Source organism: Sapajus apella, unplaced genomic scaffold (assembly GCF_009761245.1).
Source record: "Sapajus apella isolate SASKATOON/1434 unplaced genomic scaffold, GSC_monkey_1.0 scaffold807, whole genome shotgun sequence".
Taxonomy (NCBI): domain Eukaryota; kingdom Metazoa; phylum Chordata; class Mammalia; order Primates; family Cebidae; genus Sapajus; species Sapajus apella.
In genome coordinates, this window is record NW_022437733.1 from 2,234 (window position 1) to 7,422 (window position 5,189).

Below are 5,189 nucleotides of genomic sequence, written 5' to 3' on the forward strand. Positions count from 1 at the left end.
GCAACTGTATCAGAGTAGAGCGGAGCCAAGCGGGATGCTTAGGAAATGCGCTAAGATGTCATCTACTTTCAGCGTCAGCCTGTGAAAATTCAGGGAATCGAAGAGCATGAAGAGAGCCTTAAGGAATTTCTGGAACCAAAGCTACTATTAAGCAGGCCCGCTGTGATGTCCCCTTACTGGCAGACCAGTGGCAATTGTAGCCGGGTCGACAATCTGTCTAGATTGATGAAGTCTAAAACGTACACACAGGTTCAACTAGTTTTCTGTTTGTTTCACAACCTCGATTAATTTCACTAAATTTAGGGGCAAAATCCTCATGTTTCCGCCCGGTTTCGAACCGGGGACCTTTCGCGTGTGAGGCGAACGTGATAACCACTACACTACGGAAACCACGTGTACCCGAACGACAAAATATAATCATAAAAATCTTAGATCAGCCATTTCTATTACAGTGTCTAAAGTAGGAAATCCAACCGCATTTTGAAATTTGGCTGAAAAAAGCCCAGCAAGCGCCAGCCATCAAGGAGACTACGGCTCCCAATAGGGCCAGGCTTAGCGTTCCGCGCCTGTCCCCAAAACAAAGACCATGGGGAGCTATACCCGGGCTTTAAACCCGGGAGGCCGTGGGGTTTCCAGTTCCAGAACTAAGGGCCCGGGTGCGGGATCCTCCCGGCGGACACTCTCCGCCTCCCAGAAGCTGCCGCAGCCGCTGGATTTGGAGCGTCAGAGCCCCGGCCGGGCGCGCCCCGCCTGCGGAGGAGTGTGGATGCCGCGTGTCCAGGGATGAGGACCGCACGTCGGGGACTTTTCCCCGGCGCCGGCAGTCAGCGTTCTGCGCTCTTCGCGTCCTCCCAGGAACCGTAGGATCAGCCCTGCCCGCCCTTCCCCAGGCCGAGGGGCCCGGGCTGCGCCCTCTTTCCTCGCGCGCCCTTGGGCCTCAGCGCCTCGACGTCTTCCTCCCAAAGGGCGTCCCTCACTGCCGCCGTCTCTTAGCCTGCCCGACTCAAATTAAGTAACAGTTCATCACACTTCCAAATTTTAGCAGGTACGGTAGCAAAGTATGACAGCCTTCAGTCAGGAAATTCCGTGGGATTCCACCCCTCTACCGCCCCATTTCCATATTCTATGTCCTCCCCTGCCCACTCTGAGAGGATTCGCCGCCTTTCTGGACCCTTTGGAGTCCCACGTGAACAAGACAAAAGGGGCATTGCCTTTTCCTGCAGGAGCGGGAAGAGCAGTCACAGCGGAGGAAACGCGGACGCCCGGCGCTCAGCCCCACCTACTTGCGGGGTTCCAGCAAACCCAACAAAACACTCTCTGAAGATTCTCCGGAAAGGGAAGGAGTGTGAGGTTTCTGATGCGGCAAAAGGAGTCGAAGAGAGAAGACCCAGTCCTTCCCCTGGCTCTAGAGAACAAACCCGGAAGAGGGGCAGATCCAAAGGAAAAACGCAAAGGCGGCCCTACCCCACGACCTGAGCCAGCCAAGCGTCGCACGTTAATTGCGTTTATCAGAACAGTTGTTTGCTCACATTAAGAAATCGTGGAAAAGGAATCGTGTAGGCAATCTGATCGTTTTATTCAGGAATGGGTATTGGATGTTGCCAATGCTTTTTCTGCCTCAAGTGTTATAATCATATTCCTTTTCTTTTTAGCTTGTTGGTTTGGTGGATGGCACTGATTAATTTTGGAATGTTGAACCAACCTTGCACAGTTGGAATAAATCCTGCTTTGTGATGGTGTGTGATTTTTTATACATTGCTGGATTTGATTTTCTAATATTTTGATGATGATTTTTGCATCTAAATTTAAGAGGGGTATTGGTTTATAGTTTTCTTTTGTACTGTCTTTGCCTGGTTTTGGTGTCAGGGTGATGTTAGCCTCATAAAATGACTTGGCAAGAGTTCCCTCCTCATATTTTTCCAGAAGAGATTGTGTGAACTGGTGTTCATTCTTCTTTAAATGTTAGTAGAATTCTTTGGTAAAACCATCTTGGCCTGACCATTTCTTTGTGGGGAGTTATTTAATGACAAATTCAATTTTCTGGTGTTTATAGGACTATTCAGATTGTCTGTTTCATCTTGGTTGAGTTTGCTATTTTGCAGTTTCTGAGAAATTTGTCCATTTCCTCTAAGTTGTTGAATTAAGAATGTAAAGTTGTTCTTATTACGCATTTATTATCGACGCAATGACTGAAGGCCATTCCCTATTTTGAATGTTATTCCCCCTTCCCCATATTTTCGTCATGTTTTTATTATAGCACTTCTCACGCAATATGGCCATTATTGACTACTCACCTGAGATCCCCTTGACAGTTTAGATAATGTTTTATTGATCTCTGAATCCATGTATTCAGCGCAGGGCCAAGTATTAAAGAAGGTTCTTAGTAATATTTGTCCAACGGCTGAAAAGAGAAATGCTTGCAAACTTCCAATCATCTCGACCATATACTTGTCCCAAGTTTCCTCTCAGGGGTGCTCTACATTTTCCAAGGACGCAAACATTTCCCTTCACTAGAAAGAACTCTGCTTTACACCATTTGGTCCATGTCCCGGGTTCAGTTATCTGTGGTGGGACTTGATGAAAACAGTCCTCAGCAGTTCCTCTCAATGGTTCACCCTCTCATATAGAAGAGGTGTTCTTGGCCTTTCTGCTTCACTTGGAGCTGTCACTCCACCCAGTTTAGGAGAGCTACCACATTTGTTGAAGTTATCTGTTTGTGTTCTTCCTCCCACTGGCTTGAGTTCCTCAGGAAGACATTAGTATCTGAACCCAAGTGTTAAACACAGAGAAAGGAAAATTCAGCACTTACCATGTTTATGAGCTATTGTGTGTAAAGCCTTTCCCAACTGTAAATACAGAAGCATATTCTTAGTATCGCTGCTTCAGATACAAGAATTCTCCTACCTCGGCGCCTCCTAAACTTAGGACAGAACTATTTAAGGCAAGAATGGATGTCTCCAACCCTTCTCTAAGCACCATTCATTCCTGCTAAGCCCACACTTACTTGAAGAGAACCCACTGCCAGGGCAGCCCCAAGGTCAAGGTCGCTGGGTCTTGGGCAGGGTTTCATGGAATTGGTGTTCCCCTCTTGGACTTGGTGTTTCCCCTCAGTATAAATCAGACCTGAGTTTATCTTGTGGATCTCCTTCACATGAAGCGAAGTTCACTGTGGAGTAAGTTACTCACTACTCAGCCCAAGGTGTTCTTTGAGGAATCTGATAATGCTGTAGACACTCCTTTTTTCCCCTGACTTATCCAAATCGAGCTTGAAATCTGTCATTCTCACCACCATAGGCTACCCCATGTTCCACCATTACTTTGGAATTAAAAAAAATTATTTTCATCCTCCAAACTTGCTGACTTTCTTCCATTTTGACTCTCAGCTTTGCACTTTAAGGACATTGGCTCATGTTGGGCCAGGTCCTGGAAACACGCAGTAGGGACTGAGGTCAGGTCTCTGCGGCAGTGTCTGGAGTATGCTGAATACACATCTCACTCCCTCATAAACTGAGAGAAAACTGAGCAGAAAGTGACCTTAGAGAACTAGAACAATAACCTGATCTTTCTGATGAGGAAACTGAGGCTCAGAAAGGCTAAAAGATTTTCCCAATCTCCCTCACCGCTTGATGGCAACAGAACCACCACACAAGCTTTGGTATCAGCTTCCCTGTCCAAAGAACCTAATTCACCCTCTGGGAACTCACATCTGAATGTCAAAGGACTTTGTATCAAACACAGTTATTTCCACTGTTAAAACAAAAATTTCAGAAGGGCTTCTCCTGGGAAATATCTTTTTTTCAGTTATATAGTCCCATTATTTATACTCAGTTTTCAATCACTGGCTGATACAAAAGGACCAAGGAACACATACATACCAGCTAACACCTCCACCCAATAACATGTATCTATGCTACTATCTGCAAAATGTCTAGAGTGAAATTTTGGTGAGTTTCCAAGATGGCTGACTAGGGACACCGGTTCTCCTCAGAAAGATTAAAGTTACCAGTGAATGCACAAGTTCCAAACGGAAGTCTGAGAGAAGAAAGCCAGGTCGTGTCGGAGTTCCCACAGGAAGTAGCCGGGGTGCAGAAAAGGAAAGCAGCAGGAGTCCGGCAGAGATCAGCCCCTAAGCACGGTGGAGCTCCACAGCGCAGGTGGGAGCGCTTCTCTGCTCCCCTCACCCCTCTGACAGTCTGCTCACTGCTAAACTGTTGGGGAGACCCTCTGTCCTTATGATAGGACAACACCATCGTAGCGATTTGCAAACTTCCCAGGGACGGAGAACTGTGCGGCCAGCACACTCAGGCACGCCTGCATTCTCCTCAGACCCAGACGGAGCCCGCGGCCGCCATGCTGGCTGTGCAGCCATGCGGGGCGCTATCCCGCCTGGGGATTCTCTACCCTCGTCATTGTCCGCCTGCACGTATACCCCCACAGCCCACTCTGACTTTGGCAAGTACAGGGCAGGTCCCTGGGAGCTGCAGGAGCCCTGGAGATCCAGCGCTGAGCGTGGGCCACCCCGAAGGGAGGAGGAGCACAGACTGCCACAGCCCTTCTAGGGATGAAGCAAACACTGGCCTGGCAGAGGGGGGCAGCACTGACACCCAGGAACGGGCGTGGAAAAAGCAGGGGTCGCCTCTCCCCTGCCCCCTATATGGCCGCAGACACAGCAGTGCTTTTCTCCAGGACCCAGTGAGTGTGCACGAAGAACGTTTTTCAAGTTTTTCATGGTGGCACCGCCCAGGCTGCAAGCGAGCCTGTGATACAGCTTGGGCTTTCAGGAAGGACGGGCCCGACTCTCCCTCCCTATACAGGCCGTGGAGCTGCCCTCCCTGGACTAGAAGCAGCAGCTTTGCCCCAAACCCCATTTTAGTGGAAGCTGTTAGAGTGGTATATCCACAGACTTCAGCTGCACCACAGCCGGGAACCAAAGGACTAAGATTTTATGAACTGAAGATTGTGAGCTCTGTGGCAGGGGTGTGAGAGCGAAGAGGATCACATTCTTTCCTACTCAGGAGGAGGAGCTGGGGCACCTCGACCCCTTCCCCTGAGGCCTCAGCACACCCCAGCGTCACCTCCTGCTACCACTCTGTCAGGGCAGGTGTTTCCACTAGGCCCCAGCCTACCTGCCGGCCCTTACCCTTAAGCACCATCTACTGGACTGCATCCTAAACTGCAGCACCAAATAA

The 5,189-nt window shown here is 49.1% G+C and overlaps 1 non-coding gene across 1 annotated transcript; it reads right to left on the reverse strand.

Moving 5' to 3' along the window:
- Positions 1-317: 317 nt before the first annotated feature.
- On the reverse strand, positions 318-390 carry TRNAV-CAC. Its single transcript has one exon. It is a non-coding gene; the product is annotated as a tRNA-Val (tRNA).
- Positions 391-5,189: the final 4,799 nt, after the last annotated feature.